Here is a 19,782-nt window from a genome sequence, read left to right as displayed (position 1 = left end):
TTAAATGAAAATTTATTTTGTGCGGTATTTGAATCCTCATAACTGTTGATGCTTGAGGGGTTGTCGAGTTCACCTTTTTCTGTTGGGCGGGGCTTTCCTCCTGCTTCTCTTGAGAGTTGTTTTTTTCTTGCCCGGTTTCTTACGATTCAGAGTTTTCTGGAGAGTGTTCTTCCTCGATGACATTGTAATGTTCTTGTCACGACCTTAATCTCATAGCATAAATATCATAATAATTTTTTTTTATATATATATACATCCTACATACAATAACATAACCTCATTAACAATGGTTCATAGAGCGTGGCTGCTTGTCTATCACATAGCCAGCCCTCCAACCTTGCATTTAACATTATTAAACAACTGTAACTTTATTGAAAAACCCTACAGCTTATTACACGGGGTTTACCAAAGTTTACGTTGAGTGGTATGATGTTATGACCCACGGTCTTTCCACCGCACTAACCTTTACCCACCCCAGGGTACTGTGGCATTGAATGGCGCGGGTTTTGACGGTCCGGCTACAGTCACTTCCGGTGCCAGCTCCTACCGAGACTTAATGCATATCGACACAGGTGGCAAGGTCCGTCCACCAGACCATGTGACACCTCGAACCCGGCGTCCTCGGCCTTATCAACTCGTTTTCCCGCCTTGCGTGGACGGTCATGATTTAGTCTGGTAGATGAAGGGTCAGGATTGTTTTCAAGGTTTTGGGTTGATACTTAAACCCTCGGTGAAGCCTCGGCGTTCACTTGTTACACATTTCATTCCGCACTGCCCGGGAGTTTCCATACAGGCTCGAGGCCCGTCTCTGCAGTTTCGACCTGCAACTCCTGAGCCCGAAGGCACCAGACACAACTTCCACAGGTAATTACATTTGATACCAGTTATACTGATTGTTGGGTTATGGTCTATGCTGCATCATAGCATTCTGAGGTTAATCCTTCCTCTTGTTGTCAGTGAGCAGGTAATTTATGCAACTGCGGCTTCGATGGACTTGAGGTGACTCACCTTTGCTACTCAGCTCTCTTCAGCGGCAAGAGGTAGGTTTTCGTCTCTTCTCGTAATTTTCTCTTATTCATATACGAGCCTGCGCTTTTGGTATGGTTATTTATGTTGTATTCCTTTCCATGCAGCCCGCCATTTCACTTGGGTTTTCCGGGCTATCATTTGATGAGGAACTCTCCCAACCGGAAACCCTCTCAGTTACGTTTCTGTTACTTTAATGTTTGGTTGATAGCATCTCCTGCCTGGTGAGTGTTTGTACTCGGCGGAGCTTCAAGATAGATTTATATTTCAGGGTTTTAATGTATAGCTATTTGAGACTCATCCGGACTTAAATCCACAGATACTACTGTGCGATATTTAGTATTGATTATAACAGTAATGTTTGTTTCGGGCTATCATTCCAGACCCTATTTTTATTTGAGATTATGGTTAATATCTTTGTAGCTATACGGTTTACCCTTCAGGGTTACGACATTGTCAATATTTTGTGATTATAACATCTCGACATTATCCTTCGTCGTTCCTCAGTTATGGTTTATATTTAACAGATGATGATAATACAAGCCTGTATGCTTAGCAATTTGCTTGCCGTGCATGTTTAGTTACAGGACATATTTCGCTTAATGGGTATTTTAAACTTCTCTTTATATCTTCTATAACAGCCGCTCGTCCCCAGCGACGGCTGGCTCATCTAGTTTACTCGGCTGTATGGCTGTTTTGAGTGTTCTTATGTCAATGTTCATATGCTTTCTTGCCTTATTACGGCTCTTACAAAGATTAAATGATATCACAGTGCAGCTCTGTTCTTGCGAACGCAAAAGTACTCACTCGTTTAGAGGTTTTCGAAACTTATAATATGGCATACACAGGTTCTTGTTCTGGATTCGGTTATTTCCTTTTTATAACTCATGGAACCTGATTCACACGTACTATGTTTACGAATGTTATGCATTGTAACTCTATGATCTTTGGATATGATATGCGTACTTCCGGGTAGTCTGCATAATAGTTTTATATTTAGATTTGTCTGCTAAATCTATTACTTTTACAGTTACCCTATACTCCACGAAGGGTTTCCTGTTTTTCCAGCACAGGGGTTTGAGGCCGCCACATTATGGTGGTTTCCTCCACAGCACTGAGGATTCAGACTCATTCGTTAACTGTAGAGTATATGTAAAGTTTGATTAATAATTTATCTCGCCAAACTTTCTCTTATGGACATATCTCTGTACGTCTTAATAGTCTGTTTGGTTATGCGTTTTCTTCATAAACATTCTTCTGTTCTGTGACTGTTTCAAGGCATAATACTTTCCCTCCAAACAGGCTTTTATTTTGCTACTGTCAACAGTGTAACCTTTCCATAGCAGATTTAGTCTTAAATCTTAAAGTCGACTAGTATTCTTACTAAGTCTTACACATAGGCATTCATACAGACACTATATCATTGACTAACATTCTATTCCGAATTTAGTCCTGCTCATGACAGTATATAAATACTGAGATATTGTCTAATACTCAGTCCTGAATGTAACCTTCTCTTTAACAGTATGTCAACACCATGACAGTCTCTTAAAAGATGTAGCACAGGTCTGGTTAACTACTGTATTTACTGTAACTACTCTTTAACTACAAAGGTCTCTGGTTTGAAACCATACCTGGTTCACCAGAGTCAATAGGTACTCGAGCAAGTCACCTGTGCTTCGAGTCTGCTCTTCCACCCATCCGCGAGATTCCTTCATCCAATGGAGATCTCCCCCCGAGCCATCTTGCAGGCCTACAACCCTCAACAAGATCTGTGCACTATTGTGCCTGGTTATCTGGTCCTTACCAGACTTAACCAGATGTCTGTTCTTTTCTTTTTTCTTTTCAGTCTTTCCCTCAGGAAAATCTCTTCTGTCTGTCCCCACAGCACAGAACATCCTCCCTACAGCCAAGACCTTTCCTGTTTGTGGGAGGGTAGTTTCCATTAGTTATTATAATTGATCACTTTATTTTAAATTCACCTCCTAGAGGCTGCCAGCATTTCAAGAAAAATATTCAAATTACTTTTAAATAAAATAGTTTGTCACAGTTTGTTTACAAAGCATAACAACAACTGTCTTACTGTCTTTTACCACAGTAATTTTCACATTTACATAGCATGGGGTCATCACATCTCCCCCCCCTGTGATTGGACATCGTCCCGATGTCTGCTTCCCTTAAACAAATTCGGGTAAGCCTCTCTAAGGAGTTCTTCATCCTCCCAAGTGGCCTCTTCAGGTCCATAATGTTGCCATTGCACCTTAGCTTGGGAAATAACCCGTTTCCGCAGCTGCACTTCTCTCCGGTCGAGAATGGTCAGTGGTTCGACCAGAACCTCGCCTTCCGGCTCGACCTGCAATCAGCAACAGATTAATTATTTTCTTGTTTAAAAATAAAGCTTATCTAACATGATCAGATTAGTTCTTACCCGAACATTTTGCCATTGAATCACATGTTTAGGATCGTAGACGTATTGTTTTAATACAGACACGTGAAAAACATTGTGGATTCTAATATGGCTTGGTAGTGCAAGTTGATAAGCTACTGGCCCTACTCTTGCCAAGATTTGAAAGGGTCCAAAATAGCGTGGAGCAAGTTTGGCACATCCGCTCCACTGCAAAGTACTCCTTCTGGGTTGGATTCTAACAAACACATGGTCCCCAACCTGGAATTCCTTGAACCTTCTCTTCCGGTCAGCGAAACTTTTCTGTCTATCCTGAGCGGCTTTTAAGTTAGAACGCACTTTCTTTACTGTATCTTCCATTTCCTTGAGCATGTCAGGACCAATTCGTAACCTATCCTCAGGTCCACTCCAACTTGAGGGTGTGCGGCACTTCCGCCCATACAACACCTCAAAAGGACTCAACTGCGTTGAAGAATGATACCCATTGTTATATGAAAACTCGACCAGGTGGAGGTATTCCTCCCATTGAGTTGGTTTCATCATAACACATGCTCTCAGCATGTCCTCCACTATCTGGTTCACCCTTTCCGTTTGGCCGTCGGTCTGGGGATGGTATGCTGTGCTAAAGTTCAGCTGTGTTCCCAGCTCAGCAAACAATGTTCTCCAGAAGGTTGATGTGAACTTAACATCGCGATCAGAAATGATTACCTTCGGAAGTCCATGCAGTTTGAACACATTTTGCATGAAAATGTGAGCAATTTGCACAGCTTTATACGTTGATTGCACAGGTATGAAGTGTGCTGCCTTACTTAACTTATCCACCACCACCATAATGGAGTCGTTATTTTTCTTTGTGCGAGGCAGTCCGGTTATGAAATCCATGGAAATAATCTCCCATTTCCATTCCGGAATGGGTAGGGGTTGTAACAGTCCTGCTGGATGCAAATGTTCTGCTTTAATCTGCTGACATTCTAGACATCGTGCTAGATACTCGGCTACCTCCTTCTTCATTTTTGGCCAGTAATATTCTTTTCGAAGAGCGGTAACCATTTTCTGATACCTTGGATGTCCGGTGTAATGGCTGGAATGAAATTCATCTAGAATCAGCCTTCTAAGACCATCTTCATTGGGTACACACAACTTTTTGTGAAAACACAGCATTCCGGCATCATTTAACTCATACCCTTGTTGTATTTCCTTACCAGAAAGTTGCTGTACTTGCTGTTTGATTTGCTGGTAAACAGCATCTCGATCAGCTGCTGTTTTTATCCTTTCCAGCAGGGTACTCTGCCATTTACTAACTGAAATTTTGCACAAGCATTGTACCTTCCGACTCAACGCATCGGCTACTCGATTCTCTTTCCCTTTTAAATGCTTGATTTCAAAATCAAACCCGCTTAAGAAATCAGCCCAACGAGCTTGTCTCGAATTTAAGGTGGGTTGACTGAAATAGTTTGTCAAGCTGTGGTGGTCTGTTAACAACAGAAATTTTCTTCCCAACAGGTAGTGTCGCCACATTTTCAGTGCATGGATAACAGCTGCCAACTCCAAATCGTAAGCAGAGTATTTATGCTCATGTTCCTTCAGTTTCCTTGATTCGTATGCAATGACTCTTCCTTCTTGCATCAGCACTCCTCCCACGCCTTCTTTACTTGCGTCAGTGCAGACCATGTAATCCTTGTTAGGATCGGCTATACTCAATATAGGCGCGGTGGTGAGTAAGTGCTTGAGCTGTTCAAAGCTCTTCTGACATTCCGATGTCCACTTAAATACTTTTCCCTTCTTTTGTAAGGAGGTGATAGGGTATGCTACCCTAGAAAAGCCTTCGACAAATCTTCTATAATAACCCGCTAACCCCATAAAGGACCTAATATCTGCCACGTCCTTCGGTATGGGCCACTCCATTATAGTTCTGATTTTCTCCGGGTCTACTGCAATTCCTTCCTTTGTGATCACATGGCCTAAGTATTGTATTTCCTCCTTGAAGAAATCACACTTACTAAACTTTGCATATAATTGATGCTCTCGCAGAGTTTGCAACACCAATCTAAGGTGTTCTTCATGCTCTTTTCTTGATCGGGAGTAAATCAGAATGTCATCTATAAATATCAACACAAACTTGTCTAAGAACCTGTGAAACACACTGTTCATCAAACATATGAAGGTAGCAGGTGCATTGGTCAGACCAAAGGGTAGCACCACGAATTCATAATGCCCATACCGCGCTCTGAAAGCTGTCTTAGCGATATCCTCCTCTTTAATTCTGATATGATGATAACCAGATCGCAGATCGATCTTAGAGAATACCGTTGCTCCCTTCACTTGATCAAAAAGTTCGTCGATCCGAGGTAAAGGATATTTGTTTTTAATCATAAGCTTATTCAGCTGACGATAATCAATGCACATCCGAAAGGTTCCATCTTTCTTTTTGACAAATAGCACTAGGGCTCCCCAGGGTGATACACTGGGGTGGATGTAGTTCTTATCTAACAGCTCCTGCAATTGCATTTTCAATTCCGTTAGTTCTGGTACACTCATTCGGTATGGTGCCCGTGACACAGGTGCTGCTCCCGGAATCAATTCAATGGTGAAGTCCACATCTCTTTTAGGTGGTAAACCCGGTACTTCCTCGGGAAAGACATCTACAAATTCTTGTACCACTGGTATATTTTCCAGCATAGCAGTTTTATCCTTCTGATTTGCATATCCCACCTGAATAGCGTAAATCTGACATCTCTTCTTGATGCACTTAGCTAACTGGGATGCTGTAATGGGTCGAACTTGCACAGGGTGTTTAATTCCTTGTAATTCCTGTTGTTCACCATGGTCATCCTTATAGTAAATAGTCTTCGTCTTACAATTCACCAGGGACCAGTGCTTCTCCAACCAATCCATCCCAATCAGGATGTCATATGAACCCAAGGGCAGTATATTTAAATCTGCCACTATTGGCTGTCCTGCTATGGTTAAGGAACAATTATTTATCTTGGCCAATACCCTTCTCTTGGCTCCTGTAGCTAATTGGACCAGCCATGGATTTTTAAATTTCTCAGATTGTAATTTACACTGTTCTACTATCTTTGGGCTAACATAACTTAAAGTAGCTCCTGGATCAATAAGAACAGCTATAGAAAAGTTTGAAATTTTACCTTCAAATTCAACCATAGATGGCTGATACTCTGCTTGCCGGTCCTCCAAAGCTGCATTTATTCTGGGTACACTACGTGCCACGTCCCCAACAGTGGATGCTTCATGAATTTGGGATATCTGGTCTGTCCCCTTCCGCTGCGGGCAGTTCTTCACATAGTGAGGTCCTCCACAACCCCAGCATTGAACTGGCGGTCTGGTCATTCCTTCACCTTCTGGCCTAACAGGCTGCTCACTTACTCTGTTTTCACTTGCTGGCCTAGCTCGGGGCGCACTTCTTGTTACAGATCTACTGTTCAGTCCTTTACCAGCTCCCTTACTTCCGTTGCTGCGACCTCCCTTGCTGCTTCCAACCACCCGACTGTTCTTCTTATCATTCCATCTTTTATTTGAAGGGTCTCCCTTCTGTTTATTCTGCTGGTAGCAGATCCTTGCTTTACGAATAGCCTCATCCATGGTCCTAGGATTGTCAAACTCAATCCTCTCTCTTATATATGAAGGTAAGCTGCTCACAAACCTTTGGACTTTGGCTTTCTCCTCTTTGATATAAGGTACATAACGTAGCAGAGACGTAAAGCGATTAATGAACTCGTCCATCGTCTGCTGCCCCAGTCTTAAATCATGAAACTCTCTCGCTTTTTCATCGTAAAAGCGCTCAGTTAAGTACCTTTCTCTGAAGTATTTCTGAAATTTCTCCCAAGTAATGGTCCGCTCACTTACCCCCTTGACAATCTTGATTTCCTCCCACCACAAGGTTGCCTTACCTTGTAACTGGAAGATAGCCAATCTCGCTTTCAAATTATGATCATACTCGTACAACTGAAAATATTTATTCATGTTTATTAACCAAGCTTCAACTGCTTCCTCTTGTTCGCCATCAAAATGCGGGGGTTTAATTTTTCGAAACTCTCCCTGCAGCTCCATTTTCTGTCGTTTTGAAGTTTGTTGTTCTGGTACATTAACAGAATGATCCTCTTTGCCTTCTGAAAGTTCAGGTTCAATCTGATAATTCTGTTCTTCTGTCATCCTCTGCTGTTCCGCACTGGGGTTGGATAGAGGTGGATTTTGCCTGTCCGACAAACTCTTCAGAATTCTTTCTTGTTCAACTGTCAACCGTGCGTTGTCTTCTCGCAACTGTGCCATCTCATTTTTCAATTCCTGAACAGTTTCCAGGATTGCAAGGTTTGTACTTCGTGTTTCTGCACCCAATTGTACCCACAGTTCTGGGTTCTCTTGAGGGTTACTGTCGGTTCCCTGCATTTTGTCTCTTTTTTGGCTTAATTGTTAGCTGATGTAAATCTGTATTTCACCCCAAATAGATAGAATAACAGTTAAATACATTATTCACTTGCATATGTTTGCATGGTGTGCCCTTCTGCACAATGAAACATGTTCTACTTAAGGCCACAGTGTTGAAACTGGGCTCTGATACCAATTTGTCACGACCTTAATCTCATAGCATAAATATCAAAATAATTTTTTTTTTTATATATATACATCCTACATACAACAATATAACCTCATTAACGTTGGTTCATAGAGCGTAGCTGCTTGTCTATCACATAGCCAGCCCTCAACCTTTGCGGTTAACATTATTAAACGATTGTAACTTTATTGAACCACACTACAGCTTATTATATGAGGTTATCAATGTTTACGTTGAGTTGTATGATGTTATGACCCACGGTCTTTCCACAGCACTAACCTTTAACCCACCCCAGGGTACTGTGGCATTGAATGGGCGCGGGTTTTGGCGGTCCGGCCACAGTCACTTCCGGCGCCAGCTCCTCCCGAGACTTAATGCATATCGACACAGGTGGCATGGTCCGTCCGTCAGGCCATGTGACACCTCGAGCCCGGCGTCCTCGGCCTTATCAACTCGTTTTCCCACCTTGCGTGGACGGTCATGATTTAGTCTGGCAGATGAAGGGTCAGGATTGTTTTCCAGGTTTTGGGTTGATACTTAAACCCTCGGTGAAGCCTCGACGTTCACTTGTTACACATTTCATCCCGCACTGCCCGGGTGTTCCCATACAGGCTCGAAGCCCGTCCCTGCAGTTTCTACCTGTGACTCCTCAGAGAGCCCGGAGGCACCAGCCACAACTTATACAGGTAATTACATTTGATACCAGTTTTGCTAATTGTTGGGTTATGGTCTATGCTGCATCATAGCGTTTTGAGGTTAATCCTTCCTCTTGTTGTCAGTGATCAGGTAATTTATGCAACTGCAGCTTCGATGGTCTTGAGGTGACTCACCTCTGCTACTCAGCTCTCTTCAGCGGCAAGAGGTAGGTTTCCGTCTCTTCCCGTAATTTTCTCTTATTCATATACGAGCCTGCGCTATCGGCATGGTTATTTATGTTGATTCCTTTTGATGCAGCCCACCATTTGTACATGGGTTTTCCTGGCATCATTTGATGAGGAAGTCTTCCAACCGGAAACCCTCTCAGTTACGTTTCCTTACTTTAATGTTTGGTTGATAGAATCTCCTGCCTGGTGAGTGTTTGTACTCGGCGGAGCTTCAGGATAGATTTATATTTTAGGGTTTTAATGTATAGCTATTTGAGACTCATCCGGACTTAAATCCACAGATACTACTGTGCGATATTTAGTATTGATTATAATAGTAATGTTTGTTTTGGGCTATCATTCCAGACCCTATTTTTATTTGAGATTATGGTTAATATCTTTGTAGCTATACGGTTTACCCTTCAGGGTTACGACATTGTCAATATTTTGTGCTTATAACATCTGGACATTATCCTTCGCCGTTCCTCAGTTATGGTTTATATTTAACAGATGATGATAATACAAGCCTGTATGCTTAGCAATTTGCTTGCTGTGCATGTTTAGTTACAGGACATATTTCGCTTAATGGGTATTTTAAACTTCTCTTTATATCTTCTATAACAGCCGCTCGTCCCCAGCGACGGCTGGCTCATCTAGTTTACTCGGTTGTATGGCTGTTTTGAGTCTTCTTATGTCAATGTTCATATGCTTTCTTGCCTTATTACGGCTCTTACAAAGATTGAATGATATCACAGTGCAGCTCTGTTCTTGCGAACGCAAAAGTACTCACTCGTTTAGAGGTTTTCGGAACTTATAATATGGCATACACAGGTTCTTGTTCTGGATTCGGTTATTTCCTTTTTATAACTCATGGAACCTGATTCACGCGTACTATGTTTACGACTGTTATGCATTGTAACTCTGTGATCTTTGGATATGATATGCGTACTTCCGGGTAGTCTGCATAATAGTTTTATATTTAGATTTGTCTGCTAAATCTATTACTTTTACAGTTTACCCTATACTCCACGAAGGGTTTCCTGTTTTTCCAGCACAGGGGTTTGAGGCCGCCACATTATGGTGGTTTCCTCCACAGCACTGAGGATTCAGACTCATTCGTTAACTGTAGAGTATATGTAAAGTTTGATTAATAATTTATCTCGCTAAACTTTCTCTTATGGACATATCTCTGTACGTCTTAATAGTCTGTTTGGTTATGCGTTTTCTTCATAAACATTCCTCTGTTCTGTGACTGTTTCAAGGCATAATACTTTCCCTCCAAACAGGCTTTTATTTTGCTACTGTCAACAGTGTATCCTTTCCATAACAGAGCTAGTCTTAAATCTTAACATCGACTAGTATTCATACTAAGTCTTACACATAAGCATTTATACAGATACTATATCATTGACTAACATTCTATTCCGAATTTAGTCTTACTCATGACAGTATATAATTGCTGAGATAATGTCTAATACTCAGTCCTGAATGTAACCTTACTCTTTAAACAGTATATCAACACTGTGACAGTCTCTTAAAAGATGTAGCACAGGTCTGGTTAAATACTGTGTTTACTGTAACTCCTCTTAACTAAAAAGGTCTCTGGGTTTGAAACCATACCTGGTTCACCAGAGTCAATAGGTACTCGAGCAAGTCACCTGTGCTTCGAGTCTGCTCTTCCACCCATCCGCGAGATTCCTTCATTCAATGGAGATCTCCCCCCGAGCCATCTTGCAGGCCTACAGCCCTCAACAAGATCTGTGCACTATTGTGCCTGGTTATCTGGTCCTTACCAGACTTAACCAGATGTCTTTTCTTTTCTCTTTTCTTTTCAGTCTTTCCCTCAGGAAAATCTCTTCTGTCTGTCCCCACAGCACAGAACCTCCTCCCTACAGCCAGGACTTTTCCTGTTTCTGGGAGGGTAGTTTCCATCAGTTATTATAACTGATCACTTTATTTTAAATTCACCTCCTAGAGGCTGCCAGCATTTCAAGAAAATATTTAAATTACTTTTTAATAAAATAGTTTGTCACAGTTTGTTTACAAAACATAACAACAACTTTCTTACTGTCTTTTACCACAGTAATTTTCACATTTACATAGTATGGGGTCATCACATCTCCCCCCCCTGTGATTGGACATCGTCCCGATGTCTGCTTCCCTTAAACAAATTCGGGTAAGCTTCTCTAAGGAGTTCTTCATCCTCCCAGGTGGCCTCTTCAGGTCCATAATGCTGCCATTGCACCTTAGCTTGGGAAATAACCTGTTTCCGCAGCTGCACTTCTCTCCGGTCGAGAATGGTCAGTGGTTTGACCAGAACCTCGCCTTCCGGCTCGACCTGCAATCAGCAACAGATTAATTATTTTCTTGTTTAAGAATAAAGCTTATCTAACATGATCAGATTAGTTCTTACCTGAACATTTTGCCATTGAATCACATGTTTAGGATCGTAGACGTATTGTTTTAATACGGACACGTGAAAAACATTGTGGATTCTAATATGGCTTGGTAGTGCGAGTTGATAAGCTACTGGCCCTACTCTTGCCAAGATTTGAAAGGGTCCAAAATAGCGTGGAGCAAGTTTGGCACATCCGCTCCACTGCAAAGTACTCCTTCTGGGTTGAATTTTAACAAACACATGGTCCCCAACCTGGAATTCGTTGAACCTTCTCTTCTGGTCAGCAAAACTTTTCTGTCTATCCTGAGTGGCTTTTAAGTTAGAACGCACTTTCTTTACTGTATCTTCCATTTCCTTGAGCATGTCAGGACCAATTCGTAACCTATCCTCAGGTCCACTCCAACTTGAGGGTGTGCGGCACTTCCGCCCATACAACACCTCAAAAGGACTCAACTGCGTTGAAGAATGATACCCATTGTTATATGCAAACTCGACCAGGTGGAGGTATTCCTCCCATTGAGTTGGTTTCATCATAACACATGCTCTCAGCATGTCCTCCACTATCTGGTTCACTCTTTCCGTTTGGCCATCGGTCTGGGGATGGTATGCTGTGCTAAAGTTCAGCTGTGTTCCCAGCTCAGCAAACAATGTTCTCCAGAAGGTTGATGTGAACTTCACATCACGATCAGAAATGATTACCTTCGGAAGTCCATGCAATTTGAGCACATTTTGCATGAAAATGTGAGCAATTTGCACAGCTTTATACGTTGATTGCACAGGTATGAAGTGTGCTGCCTTACTTAGCTTATCCACTACCACCATAATGGAGTCATTATTTTTCTTTGTGCGAGGCAATCCGGTTATGAAATCCATGGAAATAGTCTCCCATTTCCATTCCGGAATGGGTAAGGGTTGTAACAGTCCTGCTGGATGCAAATGTTCTGCTTTAATCTGCTGACATTCTAGACATCGTGCTAGATACTCGGCTACCTCCTTCTTCATTTTTGGCCAGTAATATTCTTTTCGAAGAGCGGTAACCATTTTCTGATACCCTGGATGTCCGGTGTAATGGCTGGAATGAAATTCATCTAGAATCAGCTTCCTAAGACCATCTTCATTGGGTACATACAGCCTTTTATGAAAACACAGCAATCCGACATCATTTAGCTCATACCCTTGTTGTATTTCCTTACCAGAAAGTTGATGTACTTGCTGTTTGATTTGCTGGTAAACAGCATCTTGATCAGCTGCTGTTTTTATCCTTTCTAGTAGGGTACTCTGCCATTTACTAACCAAAATCTTGCACATGCATTGTACCTTCCGACTCAACGCATCGGCTACTCGATTCTCTTTCCCTTTTAAATGCTTGATTTCAAAATCAAACCCGCTTAAGAAATCAGCCCAACGAGCTTGTCTCGAATTTAAGGTGGGTTGACTGAAATAGTTTGTCAAGCTGTGGTGGTCTGTTAACAACAAAAATTTTCTTCCCAACAGGTAGTGTCGCCACATTTTCAGTGCATGGATAACAGCTGCCAACTCCAAATCGTAAGCAGAGTATTTCTGCTCATGTTCCTTCAGTTTCCTTGATTCGTATGCAATGATTCTTCCTTCTTGCATCAGCACTCCTCCCACACCTTCTTTACTTGCGTCAGTGCAGAGCATGTAATCCTTGTTAGGATCGGCTATACTCAATATAGGCGCGGTGGTGAGTAAGTGATTGAGCTGTTCAAAGCTCTTCTGACATTCCGATGTCCACTTAAATACTTTTCCCTTCTTTTGTAAGGAGGTGATAGGGTATGCTACCCTAGAAAAGTCTTCGACAAATCTTCTATAATAACCCACTAGCCCCATAAAGGACCTAATATCTGCCACGTCCTATGGTATGGGCCACTCCATTATAGTTCTGATTTTCTCAGGGTCTACTACAATTCCTTCCTTTGTGATTACATGGCCTAAGTATTGTATTTCCTCCTTGAAGAAATCACACTTACTAAACTTTGCATATAATTGATGCTCTCGCAGAGTTTGCAACACCAATCTAAGGTGTTCCTCATGCTCTTTTCTTGATCGGGAGTAAATAAGAATGTCATCTATAAATATCAACACAAACTTGTCTAAGAACCTGTGAAACACACTGTTCATCAAACATATGAAGGTAGCAGGTGCATTGGTCAGACCAAAAGGTAGCACCACGAATTCATAATGCCCATACCGCGTTCTGAAAGCTGTCTTAGCGATATCCTCCTCTTTAATTCTGATCTGATGATAACCAGATCGCAGATCGATCTTAGAGAATACCGTTGCTCCCTTCACTTGATCAAAAAGTTTGTCGATCCGAGGTAAAGGATATTTGTTTTTAATCGTAAGCTTATTCAGCTGACGATAATCAATGCACATCTGAAAGGTTCCATCTTTCTTTTTAACAAATAGCACTGGGGCTCCCCAGGGTGATACACTGGGGCGGATGTAGTTCTTATCTAACAGCTCCTGCAATTGCATTTTTAATTCTGTTAGTTCTGGTACACTCATTCGGTATGGTGCCCGTGACACGGGTGCTGCTCCCGGAATCAATTCAATGGTGAAGTCCACATCTCTTTTAGGTGTTAAACCCGGTACTTCCTCGGGAAAGACATCTACAAATTCTTGTACCACTGGTATATTTTCCAGCATAGCAGTATTATCCTTCTGATTTGCATATCCCACCTGAATAGCGTAAATCTGACATCTCTTCTTGATGCACTTAGCTAACAGGGATGCTGTAATGGGTCGAACTTGCACAGGGTGTTTGATTGCTTGTAATTCCTGTTGTTCTCCATGGTCATCCTTATAGTAAATAGTCTTCGTCTTACAATTCACCAGGGACCAGTGCTTCTCCAGCCAATCCATCCCAATCAGGATGTCATATGAACCAAAGGGCAATATATTTAAATCTGCCACTATTGGCTGTCCTGCTATGGTTAAAGAACAGTTATTTATTTTGGCCAATACCCTTCTCTTGGCTCCTGTAGCTAATTGGACCAGCCATGGATTTTTGAATTTTTCAGATTGTAATTTACACTGTTCTACTATCTTTGGGCTAACATAACTTAAAGTAGCTCCTGGATCAATAAGAACAGCTATAGAAAGGTTTGAAATTTTACCTTCAAATTCAACCATAGATGGCTGATACTCTGCTTGCCGGTCCTCCAAAGCTGCATTTATTCTGGGTACACTATGTGCCACATCCCCAACAGTCGATGCTTCATGAATTTGGAATATCTGGTCTGTCCCCTTCCGCTGCCGGCAGTTCTTCACATAGTGAGGTCCTCCACAACCCCAGCATTGAACTGGCGGTCTGGACATTCCTTCACCTTCTGGCCTAACAGGCTGCTCACTTACTCTGTTTTCACTTACTGGCCTAGCTCGGGGCGCACTTCTTGTTGCAAATCTACTATTCAGTCCTTTACCAGCTCCCTTACTTCCGTTGCTGCGACCTCCCTTGCTGCTTCCAACCACCCGACTGTTCCTTTTTTCATTCCATCTTTTATTTGAAGGGTCTCCCTTCTGTTTATTCTGCTGGTAGCAGATCCTCGCTTTACGAATAGCCTCATCCATGGTCCTAGGATTGTCAAACTCAATCCTCTCTCTTATATATGAAGGTAAGCTGCTCACAAACCTTTGGACTTTGGCTTTCTCCTCTTTGATATAAGGTACATAACGTAGCAGAGACGTAAAGCGATTAATGAACTCGTCCATCGTCTGCTGCCCCAGTCTTAAATCATGAAACTCTCTCGCTTTTTCATCGTAAAAGCGCTCAGTTAAGTACCTTTCTTTGAAGTATTTCTGAAATTTCTCCCAGGTAATGGTCCGCTCGCTTACCCCCTTGACAATCTTGATTTCCTCCCACCACAAGGTTGCCTTACCTTGTAACTGGAAGATAGCCAGTCTTGCTTTCAAATTATGATCATACTCGTACAACTGAAAATATTTATTCATGTTTATTAACCAAGCTTCAGCTGCTTCCTCCTGCTCGCCATCAAAATGCGGGGGTTTAATTTTGCGAAACTCTCCCTGCAGCTCCATTTTCTGTCGTTTTGAAGTTTGCTGTTCTGGTACATTATCAGAATGGTCCTCTTTGTCTTCTGAAAGTTCAGGTTCCATCCGATAATTCTGTTCTTCTGTCATCCTCTGCTGTTCCGCACTGGGGTTGGATAGAGGTGGATTTTGCCTGTCTGACAAACTCTTCAGAATTCTTTCTTGTTCAACTGTCAACCGCGCGTTATCTTCTCGCAACCGTGCCATCTCATTTTTCAATTCCTGAACAGTTTCCAGGATTGCAAGGTTTGTACTTCGTGTTTCTGCACCCAATTGTACCCACAGTTCTGGGTTCTCTTGAGGGTTACTGTCGGTTCCCTGCATTTTGTCTCTTTTTTGGCTTAACTGTTAGCTGATGTAAATCTGTATTTCACCCCAAATAGATAGAATAACAGTTAAATACATTATTCACTTGCATATGTTTGCATGGTGTGCCCTTCTGCACAATGAAACATGTTCTACTTAAGGCCACAGTGTTGAAACTGGGCTCTGATACCAATTTGTCACGACCTTAATCTCATAGCATAAATATCAAAATAATTTATTTTTTTTATATATATACATCCTACATACAACAATATAACCTCATTAACGTTGGTTCATAGAGCGTAGCTGCTTGTCTATCACATAGCCAGCCCTCAACCTTTGCGGTTAACATTATTAAACGATTGTAACTTTATTGAACCACACTACAGCTTATTATACGAGGTTATCAATGTTTACGTTGAGTTGTATGATGTTATGACCCACGATCTTTCCACAGCACTAACCTTTACCCACCCCAGGGTACTGTGGCATTGAATGGGCGCGGGTTTTGACGGTCCGGCTACAGTCACTTCCGGTGCCAGCTCCTACCGAGACTTAATGCATATCGACACAGGTGGCAAGGTCCGTCCACCAGACCATGTGACACCTCGAACCCGGCGTCCTCGGCCTTATCAACTCGTTTTCCCGCCGTGTGTGGACGGTCCTGATTTAGGCTGGCAGATGGAGGGTCAGGATGGTTTGCGAGGTTTTGGGTTGATACTTAAACCCTCAGTGAAGCCTTGGCGTTCACTTGTTACACATTTCATTCCGCACTGCCCGGGAGTTTCCATACAGGCTCGAGGCCCGTCTCTGCAGTTTCGACCTGTGACTCCTCGGAGAGCCCGGAGGCACCAGCCACAACTTCCACAGGTAATTACATTTGATACCAGTTATATTGATTGTTGGGTTACGGTTTATGCTGCGACATAGCGCTCTGAGTTAATCCTTCCTCTTGTTGTCAGCGTGCAGGTAGTTTATGCAACTGCGGCTTCGATGGACTTGAGGTGACTCACCTCTGCTACTCAGCTCTCTTCAGCGGCAAGAGGTAGGTTTCCGTCTCTTCCCGTAATTTTCTCTTATTCATATACGAGCCTGCGCTATTGGCATGGTTATTTATGTTGATTCCTTTTGATGCAGCCCGCCATTTGTACATGGGTTTTCCTGGCTATCATTTGATGAGGAAGTCTTCCAACCGGAAACCCTCTCAGTTACGTTTCCTTACTTTAATGTTTGGTTGATAGCATCTCCTGCCTGATGAGTGTTTGTACTCGGCGGAGCTTCAGGATAGATTTATATTTCAGGGTTTTAATGTATAGCTATTTGAGACTCATCCGGACTTAAATCCACAGATACTACTGTGCGATATTTAGTATTGATTATAACAGTAATGTTTGTTTTGGGCTATCATTCCAGACCCTATTTTTATTTGAGATTATGGTTAATATCTTTGTAGCTATACGGTTTACCCTTCAGGGTTACGACATTGTCAATATTTTGTGCTTATAACATCTGGACATTATCCTTCGCCGTTCCTCAGTTACGGTTTATATTTAACAAATGATGATAATACAAGCCTGTATGCTTAGCAATTTGCTTGCCGTGCATGTTTAGTTACAGGACATATTTCGCTTAATGGGTATTTTAAACTTCTCTTTATATCTTCTATAACAGCCGCTCGTCCCTAGCGATGGCTGGCTCATCTAGTTTACTCGGCTGTATGGCTGTTTTGAGTCTTCTTATGTCAATGTTCATATGCTTTCCTGCCTTATTACGGCTCTTACAAATATTAAATGATATCACAGTGCAGCTCTGTTCTTGCGAACGCGAAAGTACTCACTCGTTTAGAGGTTTTCGGAACTTATAATATGGCATACACAGGTTCTTGTTCTGGATTCGGTTATTTCCTTTTTATAACTCATGGAACCTGATTCACGCGTACTATGTTTACGACTGTTATGCATTGTAACTCTGTGATCTTTGGATATGATATGCGTACTTCCGGGTAGTCTGCATAATAGTTTTATATTTAGATTTGTCTGCTAAATCTATTACTTTTACAGTTACCCTATACTCCACGAAGGGTTTCCTGTTTTTCCAGCACAGGGGTTTGAGGCCGCCACATTATGGTGGTTTCCTCCACGGCACTGAGGATTCTGACTCATTCGTTAACTGTAGAGTATATGTAAAGTTTGATTAATAATTTATCTCGTTAAGCTTTCTCTTATGGACATATCTCTGTACGTCTTAATAGTCTGTTTGGTTATGCGTTTTCTTCATAAACATTCCTCTGTTCTGTGACTGTTTCAAGGCATAATACTTTCCCTCCAAACAGGATTTTATTTTGCTACTGTCAACAGTGTATCCTTTCCATAACAGAGCTAGTCTTAAATCTTAACATTGACTAGTATTCATACTAAGTCTTACACATAAGCATTCATACAGACACTATATCATTGACTAACATTCTATTCCGAATTTAGTCTTGCTCATAACAGTATATAAATACTGAGATATTGTCTAATACTCAGTCTTGAATGTAATATTATTCTTTAAACAGTATATCAACACTGTGACAGTCTCTTAAAAGATGTAGCACAGGTCTGGTTAAATACTGTGTTTACTGTAACTCCTCTTTAACTAAAAAGGTCTCTGGTTTGAAACCATACCTGGTTCACCAGAGTCAATAGGTACTCGAGCAAGTCACCTGTGCTTCGAGTCTGCTCTTCCACCCATCCGCGAGATTCCTTCATTCAATGGAGATCTCCCCCAGAGCCATCTTGCAGGCCTACAGCCCTCAACAAGATCTGTGCACTATTGTGCCTGGTTATCTGGTCCTTACCAGACTTAACCAGATGTCTTTTCTTTTCTCTTTTCTTTTCAGTCTTTCCCTCTGGAAAATCTCTTCTGTCTGTCCCCACAGCACAGAACTTCCTCCCTACAGCCAAGAATTTTCCTGTTTGTGGGAGGGTAGTTTCCATTAGTTATTATAATTGATCACTTTATTTTAAATTCACCTCCTAGAGGCTGCCAGCATTTCAAGAAAATATTTAAATTACTTTTTAATAAAATAGTTTGTCACAGTTTTGTTTACAAAACATAACAACAACTTTATTATTGTCTTTTACCACAGTAATTTTCACATTTACATAGTATGGGGTCATCACATCTCCCCCCCCTGTGATTGGACATCGTCTCGATGTCTGCTTCCCTTAAACAAATTCGGGTAAGCTTCTCTAAGGAGTTCTTCATCCTCCCAGGTGGCCTCTTCAGGTCCATAATGCTGCCATTGCACCTTAGCTTGGGAAATAACCCGTTTCCGCAGCTGCACTTCTCTCCGGTCGAGAATGGTCAGTGGTTCGACCAGAACCTCGCCTTCCGGCTCGACCTGCAATCAACAACAGATTAATTATTTTCTTGTTTAAGAATAAAGCTTATCTAACATGATCAGATTAGTTCTTACCCGAACATTTTGCCATTGAATCACATGTTTAGAATCGTAGACGTATTGTTTTAATACGGACACGTGAAAAACATTGTGGATTCTAATATGGCTTGGTAGTGCGAGTTGATAAGCTACTGGCCCTAATCTTGCCAAGATTTGAAAGGGTCCAAAATAGCGTGGAGCAAGTTTGGCACATCCGCTCCACTGCAAAGTACTCCTTCTGGGTTGAATTTTAACAAACACATGGTCCCCAACCTGGAATTCCTTGAACCTTCTCTTCTGGTCAGCAAAACTTTTCTGTCTATCCTGAGCGGCTTTTAAGTTAGAACGCACTTTCTTTACTGTATCTTCCATTTCCTTGAGCATGTCAGGACCAATTCGTAACCTATCCCTAGGTCCACTCCAACTTGAGGGTGTGCGGCACTTCCGCCCATACAACACCTCAAAAGGACTCAACTGCGTTGAAGAATGATACCCATTGTTATATGCAAACTCGACCAGGTGGAGGTATTCCTCCCATTGAGTTGGTTTCATCATAACACATGCTCTCAGCATGTCCTCCACTATCTGGTTCACTCTTTCCGTTTGGCCATCGGTCTGGGGATGGTATGCTGTGCTAAAGTTCAGCTGTGTTCCCAGCTCAGCAAACAATGTTCTCCAGAAGGTTGATGTGAACTTCACATCATGATCAGAAAT

General features: G+C 41.9%; 1 long non-coding RNA gene across 1 annotated transcript; it reads left to right on the top strand.

Moving 5' to 3' along the window:
• Positions 1–8,788: 8,788 nt before the first annotated feature.
• Positions 8,789–17,050, top strand: LOC149202854 (uncharacterized). Its single transcript, XR_016253582.1, has 2 exons — positions 8,789–8,865; positions 16,782–17,050. It is a non-coding gene; the product is annotated as an uncharacterized LOC149202854 (long non-coding RNA).
• Positions 17,051–19,782: the final 2,732 nt, after the last annotated feature.

This window comes from Pinus tabuliformis, chromosome 2_1, assembly GCF_031772625.1.
Source record: "Pinus tabuliformis cultivar Carrire ecotype Pingquan chromosome 2_1, CPIR1, whole genome shotgun sequence".
Classification (NCBI taxonomy): Eukaryota; Viridiplantae; Streptophyta; class Pinopsida; order Pinales; family Pinaceae; genus Pinus; species Pinus tabuliformis.
Note: the sequence above shows the minus strand (reverse complement) of the source record. Positions and strands in the feature narration are given on the sequence as shown.